The sequence below is a fragment of the Hemicordylus capensis genome, chromosome 4 (assembly GCF_027244095.1).
Source record: "Hemicordylus capensis ecotype Gifberg chromosome 4, rHemCap1.1.pri, whole genome shotgun sequence".
Taxonomy (NCBI): Eukaryota; Metazoa; Chordata; class Lepidosauria; order Squamata; family Cordylidae; genus Hemicordylus; species Hemicordylus capensis.
Window position 1 is genome coordinate 249,914,041 of NC_069660.1, and position 14,613 is coordinate 249,928,653.

Here is a 14,613-nt window from a genome sequence, read left to right on the forward strand (position 1 = left end):
GTTTCTGCCCTTTCCTGAACCCAGAATTACAGGACTGGAACAGGCAAGGTCAGCTTCAGAGTAGGCCAGGGGAGAAGGCTACTTCATCACCTCAGCCCTCCAGCTGGTTGCCTCTCCAAGAGAACTTCCGACTCCCATGCTCAAGAGCAGCCCTCATCATTGGCTGCCTTGGTTTAAATGCCCCAGTACAGAGCTGACAATGCTTAAAGCCTATTCCAAGCCCCGCCTCCTCCCTGGTCTCATTTTCTGCTTCCTGCTATGTCCAGCATGGCTGCTCCACTGGAGGTGTTCCCTGGAGTTCTCCCTGCCTTGCCCACCAGGACCCGGCCAACCAGGAACCATTCCACCCCCACTCCATTTGGGGGAAAAGACAGAAGCCCCAAAGAATGGATGCCACACTCTCTGCTGGACTCCACAGGGCCACTAAGGCAACCAGTTAAGGCGGCATCCCAACATTGTGAATGACGGTATATGGATTCATTTTAAAATTGAGGCTCTGTACAGGTCTCATCAAATACTGCTAGCAAGTAGTCTACATGCAATGAATATAATCTGTGAATAACTGTATATGCATACACTTCCCACAGAGCGTACTGAGCATTGAACATAACTTGTAAAAAAAGACTAGTTTCTCATGCCCCCCTGGTATATTTCAGGCCGTTTTTATAAGAGGATTGCTTTATCTCTCAGAGCATTCTATATTTGGGGACATTTTGAATGCTGTGCTGCACGATGGGCTGGTCTAAATCACCCCAGCATTGAGTGGATTCAGAGAGATGTACTTACAGAATCCAGTTTAGATTTAAAGAAAGTTTTGAAATTGCACACGACATGGAAGTGACAGGCTAGCATGCTAGGGAGGCCCAGGCATCCACAGCTGCCATGAATACCTGGAAGCACACTGGAAGGCAGTGAATGGAGAGGCACCCTCAGGAGTGAATGGAGAGGCACCCTTAGGAGTGCAGCCATCGATTTTTGTTGTGGACACTCATGATGGTCACCCATGCTCCTACTGGAATTGCGAGTGCTAGATTTGCCTGAAGCATGGCCATCTAGACAAGGCATACTATGATAAACAAACGTAAAAACAAGGGAAATAAGTTTGCAAGAAAGACATTTATTGTGTTGTCACTGAGGAAAATAGTCCTGACAGAGAAAGGTATAATACTGGGAGGGTGGGGGAATAAAAAGTACCTGGAAGCTACCATTAATGGGCAAAGCATTAAACTGGAAACTTTTTCTGAAGCCTTTTCTTCTCCCTATATAAACAGTGAAATGACTTTTACAATTATTTGTGGCTGAAGCTTGGAGAACTTGGTATGAAGCAATACAAATGGTGAGGTGAACATAAATAGGGCAGCAAGTCCAGGAGCATTTCCAGATGGGGCATTTAGCTTGGAATGGAGGGCGTGTGTTCACACATCAGCCATATTTGCACCGAAGTCTGTGTGAGGTATTGGGGAGCAATTCACACACAATTCAGGTTTTTCATTGTGCATTATAGCCTAGCCTGATTTATTTCCATGGTAAAAAAAATCCACTTTTTGCATTGTGGTGTGTGTGTGTGTGTGTGTGTGTGTGTGTGTGTTTAGGGGGGGACAAATTTGAACTCACAGTGAAGCCTTCCATTAAACCTATGGTTGAATACTGTGTACAATTCTCTCAACACTGTGTACAGTTCTGATCACTGTATCCTTTAAAGGATTTTGTAGAGCTGGAAAAGGTGCAGAAGAAATCAACCAAAATGATCAGGGTAAGGAAGCATCTCCCTACCAAGAAAGGTTACAATGTTTGAAGCATTTTAGTGTAGGGAAAAGGGTGACCAAAGGACGGGGGGGGCATAATTGAGACCTCTCTCACAACACTAGAAACAGAGGTCATCCAAATAAACTGATTAGCAGGAGATTTAAGATGGATATAGAAGCACTTCTTCTATGCTTATTTGTTTGTTTGTTTAATACATTTCTATACTGCCCCAAACACAAGTCCTCTGGACGGTTTACAAAACAATAAAAACAACCAATAAAAAGATTGACACATTTCAACAATTAAAACTTAAAAAGTTAAAACTATTAAAGCACAATTAAAACAGTAAAGCCTGGGTGAACAAATGCGTTTTGGTGGCCCTTTTAAAAGTTGTAAGAGATGGGGAGCCTCCATTTCATCAGAAAGTGTGTTCCAAAGCCTCAAGGCAGCAATGGAGAAGGCCCGTCCATGAATAGCCACCAGACGAGCCGGTGGCAACTGCAGACGAACCTCTCCAGATTATCTCAATGAGCGGTGTGATTCATAGCGAAGAAGACATCCTCTTAAATACCCAGGGCCTAAGCTGTTTAGGGCTTTATAGGTTATAACCAAAACTTTGTATTTTGCCTGGAAACTTATCGGCAACCAGTGTAGATCTTTTAAGATAGGAGTGATATGGTCTCTCCGAGATGACCCAGAGACTAATCTGGCCGCCGCATTCTGGACTAACTGCAGTTTCCGGACTACGTACAAAGGCAGTCCCACATAGAGCGCATTGCAGTAGTCAAGTCTGGAGGTGAACGGCAGATGTACTACAGTTCAGAGGTCATTTATATCAAGAAATGGACGCAGCTGGTGTATCAGCTGAAGCTGATAAAAGGCACCTCTGGCCACTGCCTCAACCTGGGACACCAGGGAGAGTTTTGTGTCCAGAAGCACCCCCAGACTGCATACCTGTTCCTTCTGGGGAAGTGTGACCCCATCCAGAACAGGCAGATCAAAATGGATGGAATTTGCTTCCACAAGATGGCCACAAGCTTAGATGGTTTTAAAAGGGACAAATTCATGGAGGACAAGTCTATCAATGACTACTAGTCTGTATGGCGTTATGCTACCTCCATGTTCAAAAACAGTGGCTGACATCCAGACTAACTTACTGAATAGCACTATTTGAGCAGTAGTCTAAGGAAAGGAATGGAAAGATCATGCCGTCGAGTTGCTGTCAAACTCCTGGTGACCACAAAGCCCTGTGGTTTTCTTTGGTAGAATACAGGAGGAGTTTGCCATTGCCTCCTCCTGTGCAGTATGAGATCATGCCTTTCAGCACCTTCCTATATCGCTGCTGCCCAATATAGATGTTTCCTAAAGCCTGGAAAACATACCAGCTGAGTTGGTTAGTTCCAGATTTGAACTAACAACCTCTTGCTCCCTAGGCAAGTCAACTTAATTCCAACAGGATTACTCAGGAGTAATTTAGGAGAGCTCCAGGAGAAGGGCCTACTGGCTCCAATGCATAAAAACATGTATGTAAGGGAACTGATGGTACAGATGTGTGAACCAGCTCATTTCGAGCTGGGCTAGACATAGAGCTGCCCCAATTCCGGTGGTCCAGGTTTGAACCAGACTGGCCTCTCAAAGGTGGGGGTGTCAGTCCAGGTGTGAATTCTTAACCATTGGCTTTTCATAAGTACACCTTTACATAAGTTTTTGCAGAAATTGATAAGATTTTCGTGGGGCTAAGGGACAGGAACAGTTTTTCAGAAGGAAAGAAACTGCTGAAGCCATCCATCCTTCTTATCCGTTGTGATAACCAGAAAGAACTTATCTGTGATGCCTCTCCATATGGAATAGGAATAGTGTTAGCTCACTGAATGATTCGGAGATCAGAGCACCCTCTTAGTTACTCATCAAGATCACTGGTTCCAGCAGGGGAAAAAATATATTCACAACTAGAATGGGAAAAACTTTTTGTTATTGGCAAAGAGACTTTCTAAGTATCAAAGATTAATATTTATTATTAGGGTCTAGGATAGTCCCTGGGGGCTTGGGGGTATAACTGGACCTGGCTCTGCTTTTAGAAGCTCAGGTGGAGGCGGTGGCCAGGGGTACCTTTGCACAGCTTCGGCTAGTGCGCCAGCTGTGTCCCTTTCTCAAGAAGGCAGATCTGGCCACAGTTACCCATGCCTTAGTTATGTCATGGCTGGATCACTGTAATGCGCTCTACGTGGGGCTGCCCTTGAAGAATATCCGGAAACTGCAGCTTATGCAAAATGTGGCAGCTAGGGGTCTATCTGGAGCTGCCCGATGTGATCATATCTGGTTACACACTGGTTACCAGTGTGTTTCTGGGTCCAATTCAAGGTACTGGTTTTGACCTTTACAGCCCTTAACGGTTTGGGCCCAGGATACCTGAGGGACCGCCTGCTCCCAAGAGTTGTTGCCCACTTGATGAGATCATCTTGTTGGCACCTGGCTCTGCTCCGGGTGCCAACAATGAGGGACGCTCAGTTGTCATGCAAGTGGGACAGGGCCTTTTCTGTTGCTTCCCCCAGACTTTGGAATGTGCTCCCAGTGGTCATTCGCTCCTCGGACTCCATCACACTTTTTAGAAAGCTTGTTAAATCTTGGCTTTTTATCAAGGCCTTTACATGATTGTTCTATTGCTGCTTCTGTGTGTTTTTATCCATGTACAGTTTTTATGTTTGTATTTTATATATGTTAAATCATATTTCATATTTTTCATATGTTTTCATATTTTTAGCTTAATACTTTTAACTGTCATTTTTATTATATGTTTTCTAGCTTTTGTAAACTGCCTTGGGATTGTTTTTAATGAAAGGCGGTATATAAATTTAACAATAACAAACAAACAAACAAACAAACAAATAAATACACTAGAGAGTTGATCTGCAGTGCTAAAATTGTTAAATGAAGCAGATCCGGGTACTGTACATATGAAGGAGCTGGCACACAGTTACATGTGATGACTTGGAATCCACCAACAGATGGAGACCATGGTGTTATAGTGTGTGACTTGCCAGTCCATCCACTATGCCCCTCCAAAAGACCTCTGTGTCCATGAGAATGGCAACAATGATCCTGGACTCCCTGTCCACTTCACCGATCCCACATAAGCCATGTGCCCTACCCCACTATATGGGAGCGGAAATCTAGATAGTACCATCAATGTTTAATATCCACTAGCCAACATTCTGACTAAAGATGCAGTAGAGTCCCAGGGAGAAGTGCTGGTGTTACCAAAGGCTTCCTAGCTCCCACAGCATGGGCACTCACGTGTAGGTAGGATGGATTTGCTGATCTCTCCTTCTTCTGGAAATGCCTTGTGCATAACAAAAATATTCCCCTGAACACTGTGCAACCCTCAGGGCCATATTTTTGTGATGCACAAGGCACTTCTAGGGGAAGGAGAGATCAGTGAAATTCCACACCCTGCTGCATGTCCAATGCTGCACAGCTAGGCAAAGCACTCTGCAGCATGGGCACATGCTTAGTTAGGATGTCAGCTACTATTTTTTTTAACAAAATATATTGGATTGTGTTCTGTATTGTGGGGAAACCCATCACAGCATGGAGGCAGAATGATTCTGATTCTTTAATCCATTATTTGTAGGATGCAGCCACTTTGTACTATGAAACAGAGATGGTTTTTTAGATAGTTCTTTTTAGCATGAAAAGTCTATGTATTTTGCCATTGGTCATTGCATGGCAGACAGTCTGTTTACAAGACTGAAACCTATTGTTATTGAAACAAGAAATCCTGATAATGCAAGGTAACCTCTGCCCATTTATTTGATGTATCTCAATCAACTGAAATTCACCTCTGTATTTCTTTCCTTGATAAATATCTGATGCACCACCCTGTAAAAGTAGAGCCTTAAAAAACCAACCGCCTACAAGTCCATTCTTCAAAGAAACATATGCCAGCAAATGGAGAGGGGGGAGGAAACCCCCCCACCAATAGTTCTTTGCTAAAACATATTTTCTCTCTCCCCGCCTCCTTGAATTAAAAAGGAACAGAGTCTATGCTTGAGTGGAATCGCATGTTGTCTGCTGGCTGAGTTAATCAGTCAGCAGCACTTCTGCAGCTGGTCAGCTTCACTGCATCGCTAAGTGTCATGACTCTCTCCTGTCAATAAGAATTACTTGGATAGGTTTCCTGTACCTCCATGAAGAAGGAGAACCAGGGTGAGCCTTTTTCTCTGAATGAATGATTTTGCACGAGTAACCCTGAGATTGGATCAGCATGGGAGGCTCTCATCGATAGGGCAATATATTCTGAGGGTCAGGCAAAGCAAAGAACTTATCTGTACTCTGGGTTGCTCAGTACAGAAAGCCGTGGTGTAAGGAGGGAGAAACAAAACTCAGGAAGGTGCCGTTGGCCTTGTATTTATAGACTTACTTTTCCACACTCAAGTCATGCATGTTTAGCATCAAGTTTCTTACCATTCTGGAGTGTGTCTCTTCTTCAGAGAAACAGATGTGAAACTCTATTGTGAAATGAAACTGCCTCCGAGGATGTCCCCACACATTTAGAATGAAGGGTCAAATTAGACATGACATTCTATGAGTCATCACAATTCCATTCCCCCCCCCCGCCTTTTTTCTTTCAATAGCAGGTGTGTGTGTGTGTGTGTGTGTGTATTTGGGTCAGCACCACAGCAGGGTGGGAGGAGGGTTAACCCTTTTGCCCCACACTGCTTTACAAAAAGAAACGTTTTATTAGTAGTAAAGGTAAACTGGTATGATCAGCTACAAAGTTTCCTTCCCAGGGCAAATATCAGGGGAATTTTCACTAAGACAATGGCATAGGAGAAAGCACCATTCCTCTATGGCTCTTATTTAAAGTGTGTGGTGGGGAAAGACAAGATGGAAATGCACGCATATATTTTAGAATAATATGTAGCTTGACCCAAAGGAGTGGTTCTTCTTGCCAGGCAGAGCTCTCATACATTTGGATGGCAACCTGGATGGCTTTAAGTGGGTTTGGATAGCTTCATGGAGGAGAGGTTTAATAACGGCTACTAAGTTGGAGGGCTATAGGCCCAGTTTTAGAGGAGGATGCCTCTGAGTACCAGTTGCCAGGGAATAACAGCAGGAGAGAGGGCATGCCCTCAACTCCTGCCTGTAGGCTCCCAGCAGCATCTGATAGACCACTGTGTGAAACAGGATGCTGGACTGGATGGGCCTTGGGCCTGATCCAGCAGGACTGTTCTTATGTTCAGAGTCAATACTTTTTCATACCTTTCATTAGGGACTTCCACTGTTTACATGAGCATGCAAAAATGGGCTAAGTGAGCCCAGCCTGGTTTTGCACGCTCGTGTGAACCACTGGGATTGATCTCGATCACAGTGGCAACATGGTGGCAAACCCTCCTAAGTAGCCTCCCTGCTAAATGAGGTTAAGGGAGCGAGTGTTCCCTTAACTGCATTTTCCTAATCATGCACACTCAAGGGGGGAATCCCAGTAATGCACTGCACACTCGCATGGTGTATTAGTTGGGTTCCGAGGGGTGGGGCGAGGCACGGCGGTATGTCCCGGCACCCCGGCCCCGGGAGCTGCAGCCGAAGCTGCTGCCCGTCTGGGTGGGCAATCCGCCCACTCAGGGACTTCACAGAAATTGTCTGCAGGGAAGGTAGGCTGAACCTGTCAGATCATGGAAACTGCTCTGTAGTTTGCTTGTTGCTGCTATTTTAATTATGCTTTTCTAAGGGCCAGTTTATAGAACCCCTCAGTGGCATGGCTGCTACCTTGCCATCGCTCCCCCCCCCACTTCAGCATTAAGGTCTATATGGAATTGGAAGGATAGATTGAGTGGGATATTACAGTGCCATCATCCACTGTGTCATGGGGAGCTGTAGCACAGACACTCAGCATATTAAGATGGTATGTGATATCTGCATCCTAGGTGGTTACTAGATTTTAAAAAAACCTCAAAGGAACCTCAACTGTACTCCGTCAAGTAGGGTTTCAAGAATAAGGCACTCTGCACAGGTAAAGTAAAGGAGAGGGGCTCACCAGTGCTTTGGGGGCAGACACCTGAACATTCCTCCAAGATAGGGGTGAGTTAGTACTCAAACAGTCATGTCTGGGGAATGTCCCTAACCTCCTCAGTGCCCTTGCAACCTTGTAAGTGGTGGAACCTGTGTATTGGCTCAACACACCCTTCCTTACTCAACAAGTAGCAGTACAATCCCTCTACCACATACAGAAGACACAGCGTAAGGATGCCATTTATAGAAACCCCCTAACAATGGAGAACAGAGCCACCCTTGTGGTAATCAAGTTTCTAATGACTCTCTATGACTATAATTTCAGTTTTGTTTTTGAAACTGTGATTATTGTGCTTTAGATGTTGTTGCATAAAATATCAATGAGTTCAATATTATTGAACAGCCATTGCTGAGGTCTGGGCCCGCCTGGACCACAAGTTTGACCTGATGTATGCCAAGCATGCCTTTGTCCACTGGTACGTTGGGGAGGGGATGGAGGAAGGGGAGTTCTCAGAGGCTCGGGAGGACATGGCTGCCCTAGAGAAGGATTATGAAGAGGTTGGAGTGGATTCTATTGAAGGAGAAGGTGAAGAGGAAGGAGAGGAATATTAAACCTGCTCCCTTACATCTTTCTGCTGCATGGTTATTAATTCAGTTTCTATACCGCCCTTCCAAAAATGGCTCTGGGTGGTTTACACAAAGCAATAATAAATAAATAAGATGGATCCCTGTCCCCAAAGGGCTCACAATCTAAAAAGAAACATAAGACAGACACAACCAGCAGTCACTGGAGGTACTGTGCTGGGGGTGGATAGGGCCAGTTATCAGCTGTGTTTTAGCAGCAGTCATCTTAGGTGGGCCATAGGATTGTCCTTCCACTCTTTTTGTGTTGCTTTTCTGGAGGTTGTTGCCAATCTAGAGCTTCTTAATGTATGCTCTAGATTGAAGTGCACAACTTTGGCCCTCCAGCTGTGGTTGGACTACCACCTTCCCAGACTATTGGCCATTGAGGTTGGGGGTGATGGTGGGAGGTGTAGTCTTCAGGGCCAAAGTTGTGCAGGAGGAAATTCAGGAGGAATTCTTGATAAGCCTCTGGGATTTGATCTTTACCTATAGGTCTGCAATCTTGATTTTTGATTGATTAAGTGCCGTCAAGTAGGTGTTGACTCTTAGCGACCACATAAATAGCTTCTCTCCAGGATACTCTGTCTTCAACTTGGCCCTTAAGGTCTCTCAGTGGTGCATTCAATGCTGTTGTAATTGAGTCCATTCACCTTGCGGCTGGTCATCCTCTTCTTCTCTTTCCTTCAACTTCTCCCAGCATTATAGAATTCTCAAGGTTGCTGGGTTTTCGCATAATGCGCCTGAAGTATGATAGTTGAGCCTGGTCATTTGTGCTTCGAGTGGAAATCTTACCAGTAACAAAATAAGTAAATATTTTTTACTTATTACTTATTACAAAATAACAAAATCAGTTTAAAATGCTTCAATATTCTTAGTAACAAAATAAGGCAGCTGGAGTGACTGGCTTTTCTTTGTTCTTGGTTATGTTTTGTTACCAGAGTATTTTAGGAGGTGTGTGCTTCAGTTTTAGTAAATGAAAGCCAGATAATAGCGCTTCAAGTTGCTCAGCAAAGGTACCGTGCTGTGAGTCAGACATTTAAGCATTGTGCAGCTACAGTGGTATTATTCACAGGAGGATGCAAAGTGGACTCTGTCTATGTGCCGTCCGTCATGCATGACCTGCAGTGGGGCAGCCACTGATCACAGAATGTTAAAATTGGTCATTCGGGACCAGATGAGAACACTGCAAGTGAGCAATAAACCCAAATCAGTTTCCGTCACAGCAAACAAGGGTCAATTGCCAATGAGTCAGAAGTCCTGTGAGCAAGCTCATCACGGCCCTTGTTACCCACACAAATGAGTGGGCTGCTGTCTCCGAACAGCAAAGAAAGGCTTTAATGATGAAAATACATTCCTTTATATTCTGTGCCAGGAGATCTCTAGTTGTGACCCTCAGATATACCATGATGCAAATGGGATATGGCAGATGTAACCTATATTTCAATAGGCTGAAAAATGTTGTCTAAGTTTGAGAATGGTGGTTTGGTTTTGGGGTGTTGTTTTGTTTTGTTTTGTTTTAATTTTCTGGTATTATCCAAGGCCACCACTTTTAATTATCTTTCAAAAGGTGTGCATGGAAAGATATTCTTCTTAGACTGGAAAATCAAAATCTTCCTTTTCCTCTTATATGGGCTCACATACTGATGAATGTTGCATATGTATACAATGTTTTGTGTGTGCAGTGGCAGTGGGGACAGAGATTAATTTTGCCAGTCTCAGAACATAGGAAGCTGCCTTTTATCAAATCAGACCACTGGTCCATCCAGCTCAATATTGTCTATTGACTGGCAGCAGATCTCCAGGGTTTCTCAGCCCTACCTAGAGATGCCAGGGATTGAAACCTGGACTATCTGCATGCAAAACAGATGCCCCACCGCTGAGCTACAGGCCCACCTTGGGGGAAAATGTTCAGTTTTTGGTTTGAGCCATAATGAGAGTCCCCTTTGAAGAACAGTTCATCCCCTGTAAAATCCCAATCTTGGCAATCTATCAAGTGTCACCCTCGCAACTGTTTCTGTTACACCTGCATGACTGTGCGATGTGATCTGGCCTGCTCTTGGGGAAAGAGGGGATAGATCACACCCCACATACCATGCTGCAGTGTGACTTGCTTCCCTTACAGTGGCTGCCATAACCATTTAAAAGAGGTAATCCACATGGCAGCATAATCCAACACCATTCCTTCTCTTGCCAAGAGAGGGGGTAGATCATACTCTGCATAGTGCTGGTGATAACATCTGCTTAAATGGCTGCTGTGATGGGGAAGTATCCATCCCTCTCTTAGAAAATGAGGAGGAAAAGGATCAAACTTGATTTGATACAGGGCTGCACTTCGCTCTTCTTAAAAGTGACAGCTGCCTTATAGTCTGGGGTCTAAGTCACAAAGGGTGTGTGTGTGTGTGTGTGTGTGTGTGTGTGTTTGCTGTTGTGTCTCCCTGACTGAAGTGCTGCTCAGGCATGGATCAACTGGCTATACACACCAAGAATTCCTATGTAAGGGAGTTGGGGCTCAAAAATCAAGAGGAGGAGAAGCAGAGCTGGAAGTGTGAGTAATAAAGTTGTGGAAGGCACAAGCAACAACTGGTGTGAGGGAGAGCACGCCGTTTCTCTCACCTGAACTCCTGTCCCTTCTGCTTGAAACCTGTACATTAGAAAGCTACTTTATTCAGTTAATCCCTATGTTGGTTTCACTCATAGGCCCCGTTCAGACATAACATCAAACCTCAGGTAGACGAATCTGTGGTTAATCTGTGAATCTGGGAATAATGATGCAGATGATTAATCAGCTGCAGTTTGGCAACCTCTGGCTTCTGGGCAGAGGAACCCCCTCCTCTTCCTAGTCCACCCAGACTGAATCACAGCAAACTCCATTCCTCTCGTGTCACCAGACTGTGGGCAAAGCATCAGCAAGTCAGTAAAGCAGCAACCATTGGCTGCGGTGTTAAACGGGGCATGCTCAGTGGGATCCTGCCTTTTCGGCATTGATCGCTCACCTTCAGCAGGGCAAAGACGTTTAAAGCCTTTCCTCACAGCACTTGCACCCGTGACATTTCAAGAACGCTCAAACTACATGGACATGAAACAAGCACAATTATTGACACTCCAGGAAAGTGATGCCATGTGGTTTCTGTGCAGCTGCTCCCGTAGCCAAGGGTGGATCTCATGCAAATTAATTGCAGCTGCTGTTTCTGGGAACTGTTACCTGCCTGAAAAGGCAAAGCCTGGCAAAGACATGTGACCACCACCTTTGGTCAGGAGGACTGACCTGCATTTTATGCTTCCAAACTCAAAGAGAAGGGTAGATTTCTGCATTTATTTTGTGACTGCTGCATTTTAAAGGCTGTCATGGGAACTCCCTCAGTAGTGATTGCAGTGCTAAACCTATACCGTGCCATTGGATGGGAGCCTACAAACAGCAAGTGGACTCTCCCTAGGGGAAATTTGCTTGCCGTGTTGAGCTTATATGTCCAGAAAAATGGCTTTTCACTTCTGGCTGTGAGGATCCTTGCATTCCTCTTATGGGGTCCTCTTTTAATCTTCCTGGGGAAAGACAAACTGTCTACTTCCCCATTTGGGGAGGAAGGGACTTGGGGGTCCCCTTCTTCTCTCCCCCAAGAAGAGAGGACCGGGCCCCTCTCTAACCACTTTTACTGGTTAAAATTAGACTGCACAGGTATTTCCTCTACTTTCCCCCAATATGTGCACAGAATGTGTTTTGTGCTTTGGGCATCAGTATTGGGGCAGTGTGTATGCACATTCTTTCATAATGGAGCCCTTCTGAGCAGGATCCAAAATTAACCAAAATGGACATAATCTGGTTGTGACACCACCCCTCTCCCCTTACCCTCTTAAATCACCACTCTGAAGTGTTAAGAAAAGACTTGATGGCCAAAGGGCCAGGAAAGGATAACAATGGTTGTTTGACAGCTTATGTTTATAAATCAAAAATTTTGCCCCCCTTTCCTCTCTTTCTTTCTCAACTCTCCCTTGCTAGGTAGACTTGGTTTGTGGGTAGGTTACAAGGATTAGTGTTTGCTGACTTCTGCTAACTCGGCAAAGAGGCACCTTTTTAACGTGGTGATTCTCTGTATTTAGCAGGGGGAGAGTAACTGGCCCTATCAACCCTTTCACAGTACTTCCAGTGACTGTTGCTGGTGTCTGTCTTATGTTTCTTTTTAGATTGTGAGCCCTTTGGGGACAGGGATCCATCTTATTGATTTATTATTTCTCTATGTAAACCACTTTGGAAACTTTTGTTGAAAAGCGATATATAGGTTGAGTATCCCTAATCCGGACATCTGAAATCCAGAATGCTCTAAAATCCAGAAACTACCATGGCTTATTTTAGTAAGTACAAAGCATTATTTTCACATGAAATCTGAATTTCATCTCCACCTAAAATGCCATGTTTGAGTCTAACATGACCAACAACATTATTGCATTGAAAATTTTCTTGCAATTAATTTTCATTAGATTTACAGCTACCTGTAGTTATTGTAAATTCAATGCTTATTTGTTTTTATACTTTAAAAAACATTAAAATTAAAATAAAATACAGTGTACAGTAACCTTTCATGTTTAGACTTGGATCCCATGCCCAAGATATCTAATTACAGTATGCAAATATTCCAAAATCTGGAGAAGTCTGAAATCCGGAACACTTCTGGTCCCAAGAAGTTTGGATAAGGGATACTCAACCTGTATAAGTATTTGTTGTTGTTGTTGCTTACCTGGACCCAACATTCATTGTAATTTTTGAAACCTATTTTCTCAAGAAAACCTAGAAAAGCCATCTCTGGTCTGATTCCTTGTGTCTCCTAACACATCCACTGTCTGAGCCTTCCCTGGTTTTGACAGCCCAAGAGTGCATTGGCACATCAAAGTGATCCCTTGGACTATGGTTTGATACCACATCAAAACTTTGGAGAGGAGAGCTGGTCTTGTGGTAGCAAGCATGACTTGTCCCCATAGCTAAGCAGGGTCTGCCCTAGTTGCATCTGAATGGGAGACTTGATGTGTAAGCACTGCAAGATATTCCCCTCAGGGGATGAAGCCGCTCTGGGCAGAGCAGAAGGTTTCAAGTTCCCTCCCTGGCTTCTCCAAGATAGGGCTGAGAGAGATTCCTGCCTGCAACCTTGGAGAAGCCACTGCCAGTCTGTGAAGACAATACTGAGCTAGATAGACCAATGGTCTGACTCAGTATATGGCAGTTTCCTATGTTCCTATGTTCCTATGTTCTATGTTCCTATGTTCACAGTGGCACATTAGTGAAGTATTTCAAACCCAAAGGTCCTACATTAAGTGTAACCGTATGACATACATGTGGGACATATGTGTGGATGGAAACCTCATGTATGAAAATAAAGCCACACTGAAGCCCTCATTCTTCTGATGGAGAGTTGGGGGAACTGAGGGCAATTGAGATGTGTGTGTTCAGAAATGTGTTCAATTTTTTGTGTTACTGGGGCTTAATGTATTTGCGCATGAAGCAGTGTAGTGATGAATTGTTGGAGACTTCCCCTGCTGTCTCTGTCTTGTCCTCCCATCCTATTTTTTGCTGGGAACATATGAGGTGCAAAACATGCAGGGGAAAGTGGGCTTTCTCCAGTGTGGTTCTGTCCCTTTAAGTGCATGAACTTTAGGGACATGGCATCCTTGTTGCCAAGCAGAGGCAGAAGGACCAAAGAGATGGCAGAGGGCAGAGCATCAGCTCTGAGAGGCAGCCAGTGAGAAACACGGTCACCCTAGAACTGATGCTTTTCTGGGCTGCTCTTTGCTGACCTCTCTATGTTGCACACAAAACCCAGTGGTGCCTTAGAACCTCAGGTTTCAGCAGTGAAACTCACTACCAACTGAGGGTTCAAATTCAGGTTTAGAAGTGAAAACAGAGCCAAAGTTGGGTGACAAAACCGTGGCTTCACACATTTGGATGATCACTAACTCAAACCTCTAGTCTGTATGTTACCTATAGTCTGGCATGTTCGAACGCAGTCATAGTCAAGCAGCAGGGCAGAATCTTGTTCACCATGGGTGTATTTTGACGTAAGCAGGTGATCTGTTTTTAGCTGCCTGTGATGCACCAAAAGAAAGATAGGAGAAAGGGGGTTGGAGAGAGAGGGAAAGAGAGATCCCAAAACTTGCTGCATCCATCCTTTTCCTGCAATTTCTTTATTTACACAAACAAAAACAACAAAAAAGAGTTTTTATACTACTATGTGGATCATTCACATG